Raw genomic sequence first — 13845 nt, 5'->3', positions numbered from 1 at the left:
ATACAAGTCCCTGATGTCGACCGTGATCGTACAAATGGTTGAAATGTGTTGGCAGTTGTTGTTGGAATAAGACTCCGGCTTTTATAAACTAGCAATAAAAATGATAACTTCAAGCAGCTTTATACCCATAATTAGTTCGTAATTTGTAAAGAAAAGTTACTTTTCATAGATGAGATTCCTTCTCAAGTAATGTTGCTGAGAGAAACAGCTGCAGCTAATTCGAGAAGTAGAGGGCAAGACGATACACGCTATCACTGCAAAAAGAAGTGTTCCACAACTAAATACAGTTGTAAAAGCAAGGGACACTTGTGCAATTCACACGATAAAAGTTTATGTTGTTGCAATAAATAAGGTTTCAATCACATAATTAAGTTTTTTTTGTGTTATTTCCTTTTCTCATTTAGAATGTATTGTTTAACTTCAAAAGTTTATTTACATGTGCTGTTACTTAAGTTTTTTTATATTTTGACATATACGGTATAAATGCAAAAGTAAAAAAAAGTTTTTTATTGACTAAATTTAAAACTAAATGCTTATCATCTATCCAAGCACTACTGCTGTCATTATTAAGAAGTAATATCGAGTAGCCCTTCTCATGTTAGAATCTTCTCACCCGGGATTGGTTACTCCTCTCAGCTAGACAGATGTTACGTCACCCTTGAAGTTTTATGGAGCCTGAAATACGGAGAACAAAATGCCAATCTCCGAGATATTCAACATTCACCATTAGTGCATGGTGAATGTCGACATTTGACAGTGTATGTCAGAAATAAGGATATATGGCATATATTTTGGACATGCACCAAACAACTATGTGAATGCCGACATTCTCCAAATCTCGGTCTTTCACATATATACAGAACCAGTAATGTTCCAGTTTCATATACATGTGGAATTCATAGATATGTGCAATAATGTTTTTCAGTATTTTGCATTTGAAATTTTCTTTAACAAATTAAGCATTATGATTATTATTCCAAACAAATTTCAGACATTAATCGATATACTGTGTTACTAATGTGTTAAAAAATGCATGTTGATTGTTTTCTATTCACTTTTAATATCACAAAAAAATTTTAGTTCACAATAATCCTTCCCCCTATAAACCAATACTGATAGGCCCACCAGCAGCCGAGCAGTAAAGTCGCTGAACACTGGTAGTTCGGTCCGAGGTTCGAATCCCGCGAACGGGCTGGCTGCATGGGTGTTTTCGTGGTTTTCCCCATGTGTAACGTGTATACGAGCCAGTTTCCCTTAGAAAGTCCTCCACGAAGGCATCCCTCCCCTTAGGCAGATAGCCCTAGTGTGCTTTGCCATAATTAAATACACCACACACCAATACTGATATCCAAATGTAAAAGTCATTTATGCATTTATTTAAAAACAGCTAATGCTACAACTTATACATTAAGTTTCCATCAATAGAAGCCTCCCTCATAAGGAACTGACTAAGAACTAACTTTTAGAAGAAATATTAAAATTTTGAACCATCATCTTTTATATTAAGGCGAAAAGCCCAGTTATAAAAGTTTTGGTGTAACTGAACTGCACTCATCATCACTACTGCGACAGTTTGCAATCATCATCACCATACTGACGATTTGCAGTAGAGTCAGTTGTGCTTGCTTACAGTAATCCTAGATACTTGCATCTTTATGTAACCACTTTTGTTGTACTTCTCTAACTTACATTTATCAGCGCACAAAAATAGTTTTCTCAGTGTAACTGTTTTCACATTTTTCTAACAGCATTTGCTTCATGTCATTATAAATACATTTTATCTACAAATGTTTATAAATACATTTTATCTACAAATGTTTATAAATACATTTTATCTACAAATGTTTATAACTACATTTTATCTACAAATGTTTATAAATACATTTTATCTATAAGCAGTAAAATGAACATGAGATTAATGAAACATTTCCATCTACTGTTCAACAGAAAATAAAGAAAACAGTTTAAACTATGACAAATTTGGAATAATTCTATACAACACTGGTATTGACAAATTTGGAATAATTCTATACGACTGCTGTCATTATTAAGAAGTAATATAGAGTAGCCCTTCTCGCATTAGAATCAAAAGCTAACAGTAAATCATGTTAAAGTTAAAATCCTCAAAAGCTAAATCATGTTAAAGTTAAAATTTGAAAGAACCTCTATTAGTAATATAGAGGATGCACTGATCTGCACAAGAAGTGTAGCATATCAATTCATGGCACTGAGATATTATTGAACTCGCTGTGTGACTGCATGCTGCAGCAGCTTGTCCAATATTTATACTTATGGACAATTATAATGCCCCCATTAAAACTTCTGAATGAGTACAAGCATAAAAACATTGCTCATGGAAATTGGCCATTGAATTCATCTACCTTGAATCACTATTAGAAATTATTATGATGTCTTAGTTATGCTGCTTCTATGCATGGTCCCCTCCAACTATGCTCAACAAGCTGAAAATTGCACAATTAGAAAAATGGCAGCTATAGCCTTATGATTCGCTTGACAGCTCAATATACAAAACTGCAGTTCCATAGCTTAAATGAAGGTCAGAAGTGATTACATCCTTCATTATGATGAGGTTTTGCTTCTTTGCATCTTTTATAATTCTTTTTTTGCTTACAAAACATTATATACAAATATTAAAAAATACTTATACATATACCTAATTATTTTGTTTATTGTAACTGTTTAATGATGAATGAAAAACTGCATAAAATAAAATGCATAAATTAAATGAAGCTTACATGAGACAAAGATCCTTCAAACTTGGAACTCTGACATTTTGTCTGTGACCTAGTCCTAGGACCTGGCACTTCATTATGCATCTGGTGACTGGGCTATGGTACAACAAAATTTTAAAATTAAGAAATAAAATCTTTTACCTTGGAAGTTGGAGCGAACAGTTTTATTCAGAAACAATCAAACATTTAACACTCACCACACAAAATACACAGACACAAATATAAAGAAGAACTTGTGAATTGATTTAAAACCACGAGCATTTGACAATATACAATAAATAGAACCCTCCAGTTATCTAGAGTGCTAATCTTTTCCATGGAGCGGAAAATTAAAAGATGATGGCAATTCACTTAGAAACTGGTAATTTTTTTCACAATTTATAGACATTTTATTATTTACATGCAAATAATTATTACATGTTAACAAAGTACTTCCCTTCAACAATGATACTGTTTGTCAAGCAGCACAATTTAACACCAAGTAAGGAAAAATGGCGTAGTAACATCTGTGCTTCCGTATGACATAAACATGCTTCTCGATGAGCCACCTTTTCTTTTTATGATCAAGTATAAAAAACTGTTACTACTATATTTTTCCCTGCATTTTGGAAAAAAAAAAAAAAAAAAAAAGTGCTGTAAAAGTATATTTGTAACTGCATTCTGGTTCTTATACAGATGGTTGACAAAATGGTCTGTAATTAACCATTCATAATAAATTGAGACACTTGCCTGCAGGAAATCTGTACACAAAGTTTCCAGCAACATCAGAGAGCCTCACAAAATAGTAGAAATTGAACAAAGCCTACTTATAAAGTGTAAAAACAAAGCAGGCCAAATACTCTCTCAGCAGTGATTATTTGATGGATTGTGCAGACATACTTGCATATGTTTTATTACAAGAGTTGCAGATAGAAGTGCAGGTGAGAATTCTGCAAGAATGGTGGAACTTTAGCAGAATATATGCCAACTTTCAAAATTAGATGATAGCCAAATATTTTCGTTGACAGGATAATATGTAACTACATTGCTTAAAATGATTAGAGGATATTATAATATTAGATATAAAGGGTGGATGGGAAATTTTTTTGCATCTGATACAGTCAAAAGTCGTTAATTCGGATACCCATAATCCGGACCTCAAAGCTAGAAACTTTCTGCGCATGCGCTGCGTTGAAACATGCGCATAGGCGTTTACGCGTGCACGCAAGACCTTTTACGTCTGCGCGTATGCGTGGGCGCAAGTGCAGAATACGTTTTCGCGTGCACATTTAACGTATAACGAACGGTATAAGCTAAAATTATATAATTATCTATTTCAGTTAATGTTGATGCTTGCGTTATTCCTTAATCTTCGAATTGGATGCAGCTTATTATTTTTCGCAGACTGTAAGAGCAATTTTATAAAAGTAAACTTGAACTTTCGATTATGTCAATTTCCGATTCTGGAGCTCCCAAAGGATCTACAAAACGAAAGTATGTATTGATGTCCGTCAAACAAAAAGTGGAATTGCTGCAAAAAATGGATAAAGACATGAAGAAGGTGACAGAGAGGTTAGTGAAAACGAAAAAATTTTGATTGACAAGTTAGTCGGTATTCTCGGCACAGCAATTACGGGACTTGAACAGCGGAGCTTTTTAACTGAACAAGAAATTATGTCTGTTTATAGAATTAAAGAGAAAGTATTATCACATAAAATGAAACAACTTACATTGAAAGAAATGTTTAATAAAGTAAACAAATAAATATTAAGCTTCTTTTTTTTGTAAATTTTGATACCCTTTAGATCATAATTGTTCTTTATTTCCTAAAATACGGTTTCATATTTTTAATTTTAGAATTTGTGTATACCATCTTACGAGATTTAAACTGATGATCTATAATCCGGAATCGCCGAAGTCCCGACGAGTCCGGATTAACGACTTTTGACTGTATATGAAATATAGGTGCTGTAAGATGTGAGAAAAGAAAGAAAAGTACTGAACAAGGAATAATTAAATATTATTGATGATATTTTTTGGAAAAGGATTAATGCATTTTTAAATATAAAACATGGATAACTACCTAAATATATGTAGAGATATTCAGTGTAAGAGAAAATAAAAAATAATTAAATTATACATATTGAGAATTATTATTGAAATTATCAACATGATTGAAACTTTCAAAATTGCACCTCTGGGAGTAAAAAATTTTGTATCTTTTAAGTGCTTGAAAATAAACACATTAACCATTGTTTAGTGTGCATTCAGAATATAATTTTTTAAAATCCATCTCTATGCACAACGATACAGAGATTATTTCATACCTTCAAAACAAAAGATGTATTTTTAGGAAAAGAGCATTAGTTATTCACTTATACATTGAAAAGACATGGAAATTACGTTTCAAATCTCCAATTACGTTTATCAAATGACAGACAGCCATGAACATTTCTGCACTGAAATATTCCCAAATGATAAGCTACTGAAAATGCCTCGCCTTAAGACAAAGTTTTCATGAGGTTTTAATTCTTTTTATACAGTTCTGAGAAAGACTTATTCCAGCCTTTCCACCGGATGCTGATGAAGTGAAACTGAAGATCACAGTTTACCAAGCTAAGAAAGTGACAAAAGCGTGTTGTGGAAAATACAAGAGGTATGAGATTAGAGACTGGATGCTTGTTACACTGTGAAAACAGGCCTTGCTGAACATTTCTAAAGTGAAAACACTTAAACCTATAAAGTAACTGAATAAAAGTAAAATAGGTCTATGATAATAATGCACACAAATTCTGAATTGCATATTTAAAAGCTAGTATTAATCTGCTGACATATAATGTAATTTCAGTTTTCTATTCACGGACATCTACAGCAAACCAATAAACATACCTGAAATAAATTTTAGGTACTTTTCCGTTTTGCCGGCGCAAGCAATAAAGTCGCCAATAATGGTACAACTGCTCCCAAACAGAATATCCTCGCTGGTAACCTTTTATGCCTCATTTTCAAAGCAAGTATGAACTGTTTCTTATCAGATTGATTGTTTCTTTCAATACTGGAATACAATTACATAGAATTTTTACCTGATAGTTCAATTTTATGCCTTAAGGCCATTCGTGGTAATTAAATCAATTAGAATGCAATCTCATCTGAAGGCAAAAATATAGAAAAGGCAAAGTCAATGGTTAAATTCATCAATTCTAATGAGAAAACACTAGAGAAGTAAAGCACTGCGGTTTTACATAATACCTGAGTAAGTTATTCGTACGAATTGAAATAATTCTCGCATTTAAACTTGCAATTAAATTAAGATTTAACTTGAAATTAATGTAGATAATTACTGAGAGAATTAGATTTTTGTAGCGTGATGAGATCACTTGGGGTCACGTGATATAAATCGGCGAATCAGGATGTTGAACCATGAAAGTGTACCAAGTTCTAAAATTAATATCTGTTTACAAATTTATTGTCTTTATTTATTGGCTTTTTACAAAAAAATTTTTTAAACAATATTAAAATTTTTATGCCCTTCAAAAAAAATTCTTAGAACTAACATTTGTTAACATTTTTTATGTTTATACTGTATGTAGTCGCCAATAATGTCTGCTTGGCGAGATTTGCGCCAGCGAAATGGAAAAGTACCAAATTTTACTTTTCACATTCTCAATGTGTAGCAAAATTCTTCTTTCTCGACAATCATTATAATAGAAAGCAGACATTTTCTTTCATGAGAATGGTAATGTATACAGTCAAAAGTCGTTAATTTGGACTCCCATAATCCGGACCTCAAAGCTACAAACTTTCTGTGCATGCATCGCGTTGACACAGGCGCATAAGACCTTTAGGGCTGCGAATATGCGTGTGCGCATGCGCAAAATACGCTTACGAATGCGCGTTTAATGTATAACGGACGGTATAAGCTAAGCTCAAATTATCTAATTCAGTTAATGTTGCAGATTGCGTTGTTCCTTAATCTTCGAATTGGATCCGGCCTATTATTTTTTGCAGACTGTTAGAGCAATTTTATAAAAGTAAGCTTGAACTTTCGATTGTCAAATAGAATTTCTAATATATACTTACTAATATGTAAAGGATCTACAAAGCGAAAGTATGTTTCGAAGTCCATGAAACAAAAAGTAGAATTGCTGCAAAAAATGGATAAAGGCATATCCTTTGTTTATCTAAACTTTAAAGTTTGTTTATCTTTAACGCCGCGGCACACAATGAATTGGAAGTTGATCTGTCAGCACTATCCTTATCTTCAGGGCAGATGTTTTTATTTTATTTGGCTAATAATTCCTTACTAAATGTAGTATTTCATCTCGATGTAATCCGCCTTTGATATGATTTAAATCAAATTCCTTGTCATTATATTATAATACGTTCCGATAGCGAAGAAAGTGACAGAGGTTATTGAAAACGAAAAAATTTTGATTGACAAATTAGTCGGTATTCTCGACACAGCAATTATAGGACTTGAACAGCGGAACTTTGTAAATGAACAAGAAATTATGTCTGTTTATAGAATTAAAGAGAATGTATTATCACATAAAAAACGAAGCAACTTAAACAACTTACATTGAAAGAAATGTTTAATAAAGTAAACAAGTAAATATTAAGCTTATTTTTTTTTTGTAAATTTTTATACCCTTTAGATCATAATTGTTCTTTATTTCATAAATTACGGTTTCATATTTTTAATTTTATAATTTCTGCATGCCATCTTACCAGATTTAAACTGACGATCTATAATCCGGAATCGCCGAAGTCCTGACGAGTCCGGATTAATGACTTTTGACAGTATATGTATTTATCAATAATGTATTTTCTGAACATATATTTAAAAAAAATTAAAGAAAAACTACGAAAACAAATACATTGAACATTTTATATGTCATCTATGAATATAAAATTTTCCTTATAACATATGCAAAGCAGACATTTGTTTCAAGTGCCTTTTATGTCAGTATATTTATTTATAAGCTAAAAGTATCCTTTATTAAAAAATATTGCAAACTTTAGGAACTTTTTATTCTATGATACAAATTATTTTACTCTACTAAAGCACTTATAAAAGCTTTTCAGCACAAATCTTTTAAGGACATTAAAAATGATAGATTATTTTTATACGACTGTGACCTATATACAAAAGTCAAACCACAAAGCAAACAGTGCATTTATAGTAAACACATATTCATTCATATATATTTTTAATATCACTTATTCCTTGCTATCAATTATAACTAAAAAATTTAATATATTTTTCAATATATCTAGTTAGGAATACAAAATACTTTTTTTTAATAAACGAAAATATAATACATCTCAGAGTTTATCTTTTAAATCAGGTATCACAAAATACTATTTAAATTTCATAGATTCATGGAAAGAGGCACAACTAATATAAACTTCAATCATAAAAAGCATTTTAAAAATATTATGAAATCCGATTATTTGTTGCAATAACGAAATGTCACAGCATAGATACTATCCCAAAACTCACGAAGAGTTTAAATGAAACTAAAAATTAAAAGTATTAAAATTAAGTGAAAAGAGTTTAGTAAAATGTGTAAATAAATGACAGCTGATCATTCAGTTGAATCTTATCACTGCACTCAAAGTCAGAATATAGGTCTAACTAACAGTCAGTTGGTGTAGTTAGCTTGGATTAATTAAAAACTAAATGAATCATCACTTTCTGTTCAAAAATAATTTATAGGAAATGTACTAAATAAGTGTGAACAAATTCATCTAACTTGAATCCCTACTAAAAATCTTTATGATGCATTAGATCCAGCTATGTTCAACAAGCTGAAAATTGACCCATTAGCAAAATGGCAGTTATTGCCCTATGAATTGTTTGACAGCTCGACATGGAGTACGACTTCAAAACTTAAATGAAGGTCAGACGTGATTACATCCTTCATTAAGATCAGTTTTGCTTCTTTGCATTATTTATATTTTTTAATTTACTAAATATGTTATACAAATATAAATAAAAAAATTACAAGTGTACCTAATTTCATTGTTTATTTTAACTGTTTAGTAACGAATGAAAAAACTATATAAAACAAAACGAATAAATTACATGAAACTTACGTGAAACAAAGATGCAACATATATTCTTGTCAATCGTAGTTCCTTTGGGGATGTTTCCGTAACCTATTCACTGGAACGTGGCATCGTGACTAGCCGATGCTATAACAAAATTTTTTAATCAAAAATAAAATCTTTTAACATAGAAGTTCAAGCAAAAAGGTTTGTTCAGAAACAATCCAAAATTTAACACTGTCACACTGAACACATAAATACAAACATAATGAACCACTTGTGAACTGACTTAACAAGACAAAATTTGGCAATACAGTATACTGTAAACAAAACTGGGCATAGTTTTCAAATACAGGACCAGCCCTCCAGTTACCTACAGTGCCAATCCCTTCCATGGCATAGAAAATTAAAACAAGATTGCAATTCTTTTACAAGCTGGAAATTTTTTCAGTATTTAACGATAGTTTATTAACATACATTATTTACATACAATTATGTCCACAAAGAAGTAATGGCTTCTCCTACCTTTTACAATGAAAAGGTAAATCCTTTTAACAATGCTACTATCGCCAAACAGTTTCAACATCTATTTTCCGTAACATAGCGTTATAACATCTGTTTCCCCCGTTTGAATAAAGTTTCTTTTCACCCTCTCCCACACCTCCGTTCCGTTTACCTTTGCCGTCGCGTCTAGGTTGCAAAGTTTCAAGCTGTATACCAGCTGTCTTCATTTGGTTGCTTCATGTAGCGATGCAGGGACAGAAATGCCTAAGTGAGTCCTAGAACAAGATTTAATACATAAAATACACATTTTTTTCTTAAACTGGAAGATTATATACAAAATATTTACAATCATTTACTTAGCATTAAATGAGTGATGAGGATGAAGTGAAAATAATGCTATAAACATGTATTCAGCTGAGATTTTGGACAGAGCAGATGTGAATACACATTTAAGCTTTATGTAGGAAAAGTTTGGTTATCGCTAAGCATAAAAGCCGCAAAAGAACGAAGATGGCGGTCCTCAGGAAGAATATCGTAGCCGAAAAGTTCAAAGTGGTTCATTATATTACATTTTGTGCTTCCTGATAGAAGCGTTCATTGAGTTTTCTGAGAAACTTCGCCAACGGTTCGATGTTAAGGTTCGAATACTGCGAAGACAGCTACTTTATAGCACTTGAAGCTTCTTAAGTTCCTTATCGGAGATAGTTGGTTGTCCATGCCGGCGAAGCGTAACATTTGCTCAAGGAGAAGGTTTTCTGTGGTGCAGCGAACACCAGAATCGGATAGACAATTTATGGGGTCGAGTACTCTTTACGAAAGAGAGCAGATTTAGTCTGAGTTGCGATTCGAGACGCATACACATCTGGAGAGAGAGGGGGAACACGTAATAACCCATTCAACATCATCAAAAGGAACTGGTTTGGAGGTCTCGGAGTTCTTGTTTGGGGAAACATCATGCTTGGTAGCCATACCGAACTTCAGATCTTCCAAGGAGGTTCAGTCGCCAGGGATTGCTATTGTAACGAGTTTCTCCTTCTTGCATGCGTCATTTTTTCACAGGTGCTATGGGTCCTCAAATCCTCTTCATGGATGACAATGCTCCACTTCATCGCAATGTTGCTGTCGAAGAGCTGTTGGAGAGTGAGGATACTGAACACATGGATTGACCAGCAAGGTCTCTGGATCTGAATCCCATCGAGCATGTATGGAACTTTCTAGGAAGACGGGTGGCAGCACATAACTTATCGCCAGTAACGATTCCGGAGCTGCGTTTGGTACAACAAGAGGAATGAGCAGAATGCTTCATCAACTCATTGACAACCTCATATTCACAAAGACAAATGATATTAAACCTGCACAGAAGCTAGGGAAGATCATATCCCCTACTAAAGGCTGTATGTTTCTTGGTGAACACTTGTCACATGGATGTTTCGGCCTTTTGTTGCATTGTGCTCTATGCTGCTTTTTAAATAAAGTTCCTTTCTATCATTCTGATTTCTCTTTTGGTTTTGCTTACATTACCCATGTTCTTACATCTTGGGGATTTTATGGTATTATTTTTGATGATTTTGAAAACTTTTGCAGAATGGAATGTTATATTGAAAAACCCGTTTCGTCTTTAATTTTTGAACACAAGGCCGCCGCGTGGGTATTAGGCGCCCTTGTTCAAATTGAAATTTGGCGCCCCTTGATGGAGTTCTGTTGCATTCATATAAAGTGCTGCAAATTATATGTGAAACATTCTTTTATAATATTCAAAATTTGACTTTCGAACTGAAAAGCTTAAAAATTATAATATTAAAATAGGTGTTATTGTTTTTTTTTAATATTTCAAAAATAAAAACAAAACAATGATAAAACATTTTCTAATATAAAAATTAAAAAATACAATAAAATATTGATTCTCCTAGCTTTAGCAGTTACAAACGCGCATATCAATTCCTTTATATTTAATTTATAAAAAAATTCGCTCTCTAGGGATATAATTGACAAGTCCGATAATCTCTCCTGCACCATGGTATATCGCATGTAGTTTTTTTATAATTTTAAGCTTTGAAAAACTTCGAAGTAGCCACCGAAACTGGCAGGGTTAAAGAAATGCGTAAAGCTATTGCAATATTTGGAAATGCATCGGTAAGATTGTTTTCATAAATATAATTTGAAACATCAATAGGTGACATATCCTCTTTGGTAAAACATCGCAAAGATTTTATTTCTTCGAACAAATTTAATCCATCAATATCCTTTCCATTAACATTTTTAGTATCCATTAATTTTTGTTCTCATTCTTTACAATGTTAAAAATTTCATTGTCCCTCCAGTTTTTTAAATTAGCTTTATAGTTCTTTGAAGTAATTGTAATGTTCTTTTAATTGACTGAATATTTCAGTAATTGAAGAAATAGTAGCGTCTAATATTATATTGACAACTTCAACCTTAAATTTTTGTCTCAGATTGCTGATTGGTTTATTCATCTTGAAATAGTTTCTTTTTAAACCTCTTTCGATTTTGTAGAAAATCAGTATCCACCCCCAAATCATCAGCAACGACCCTTGCATTGGCATTTGCATATTCATACGCTTCATCTGATCGACGATTATTGAGTTCTGATATAAGATTTTGTAAATTGTCAGTCACGATTTGTAAATCCCATTTAGAGTTTTAATTGATTTCATTTACCCCAGTTACAAAATTTAAAATATCGTTCCAGATGTTAATGGAACAAATGAATTTAATCGACGAAACCATCTGAATTAACGTTTTTACTTGAGTTCTTGATTCCATGTCTCTTGTTTCATCTTCTTGAATATTTATTAACGCTCTCAAATTTCCCTTCAAATCGCTTTCTTCGACCGTTGGGTCTTAAATTCTACTTTCCCATCTGGGGTTGAAGAGTGGCTTTAAAGTAATATTTTCAACATACTGTTGCAAAATAGACCAACGCTTAACGGATGAAGAACAGTAGTTGTAAAGCTCCTGCACTACTCCGAAGAAATTAACTGTTTCGAAGGAAATTTTAGCTGCACCATTTACAACTAAATTTAGACAATGGCAAAGCAGGGGATATAGAGTGTTCTCGAATTATTTTCAAGAATTTTGTGCTGCAATCCTTAGTGCTTTCCTCTCATAGTAGCACCATTATCATAAAATTGGTCTCGTAAATCTGATAAATTTGGTTACAGCCGAAAACATCGCGGCAAAAACATCGTGGACAAAAACGTCGCGGAGAAAACAACGCAAGGCGAAAACGTCGTGCTACAAAACATCGTGGGAGAAAACATCGCAAAGAGAAAACATCGCAGTCCTAAAACATCGTGGTACAAAACATCGTCGTCGAAAATAAAGCGGTTCAAAAACTTCGCAATTTAAAAACGTCGTCGTCGAAAATATCGTGGTAAAAAATAAAGTATCTACAAATCATCGCATGACGATAACATCGCAGACATGCTTTTTTCATACATCCTTTTCGCAAACATGCGTTAATAACTGTAAATGGATATCCCCATAATGATTTGTGAGTGCAAGATATAAAGAAGGATAATTTTTGTTTTCACATTTTTTTATTAACTAATAAATTTTTCTGAAAAAGTAAGAAGGAAACTTAAACATAGCAAATTAATGCAACTTATAGCAATTAATAGAATTTTAAACCGACATAGTTAGCTAACAAAGGCAATTAATAAATCATTTTTTATAAAGTTTTTACTGGTAATTTTTCATGAAACGTATAAGCTATAAGTTGCATTTAATTTTCTATGCTTAAGTTTCCTTCTTACTTTTTCAGCAAAAATTTATTAGTTAATGAAAAATGTGAAAGTAAAAATTATCCTTCTTTACATTTTGCGCTCACAAATCATTATGGGAATATTCATTTACAGTTATTAAAGCATGTTTTGAAAAAGCATGTCTGCGATGTTATCGTCATGCGATGATTTGCAGATACTTTATTTTTTACCACGATATTTTCGACGACGATGTTTTTTACCACGATGTTTTAGGACTGCGATGTTTTCTCTTTGCGATGTTTCTCCCACGATGTTTTGTAGCACGACGTTTTCGCCTTGCGTTGTTTTCTCCGCGATGTTTTCGTCCGCGATGTTATCGGCGGACACCGATAAATTTAGTTCTAACGATTTTAAATGCCCATTTATGAATTCAGACAGACCCTGTCCAATAGTGACATTGACATATTGAAATCCTAAAAAAAGTTCTTCAATTTGAGCTTTATTGGTTTCCCCGTTCATATAAACAAATCGAATTGCAACAGTCAACTGTTCGGTATGACTGTATCGAATTACAACAGTCAACTAACTGTTCGGTATGACATGAGGTGTAGTATCCAGAATTAGTAAGTAATAGTTTGACTATTTAATCATATGGTAATAAATGCTTTTTAATCCCTTCTAAAATAATGCTTATAATTTTATTCTAAATTTGATCCCCTAAGTAATGAGAAATGTTCTTCTTTTAAGATGTTTGAATTTTGTGGAGAGATTCAGCGATTATTGGATCAAATTTGGCTATGGTTTCAACCAACCTCAAAAATTTCCATTATCAC

General features: G+C 32.5%; 1 long non-coding RNA gene across 4 annotated transcripts in view; it reads right to left on the bottom strand.

Moving 5' to 3' along the window:
* The window catches only part of LOC118200223 (uncharacterized), a 46372-nt gene extending 36905 nt beyond the window's left edge, over nucleotides 1-9467 (bottom strand). The window contains exons 1-3 of one of the 4 annotated variants that reach the window (XR_015040131.1): nucleotides 9309-9467; nucleotides 8832-8930; nucleotides 2757-2849 (exon numbers count right to left, since the gene is read on the bottom strand). This is a non-coding gene — a long non-coding RNA (uncharacterized LOC118200223). Of the gene's footprint in view, nucleotides 1-2756; nucleotides 2850-5135; nucleotides 7936-8500; nucleotides 8720-8831; nucleotides 8931-9308 lie in introns of those variants that run through there. The other 3 variants (XR_015040132.1, XR_015040133.1, XR_015040134.1) reach the window with 3 other exon arrangements.
* Nucleotides 9468-13845: the final 4378 nt, after the last annotated feature.

Source organism: Stegodyphus dumicola, chromosome 3, assembly GCF_044657685.1.
Source record: "Stegodyphus dumicola isolate Sdum_Otavi_A_Nest chromosome 3, ASM4465768v1".
Classification (NCBI taxonomy): Eukaryota; Metazoa; Arthropoda; class Arachnida; order Araneae; family Eresidae; genus Stegodyphus; species Stegodyphus dumicola.
This window is presented reverse-complemented; position numbering and strand designations above follow the sequence as displayed.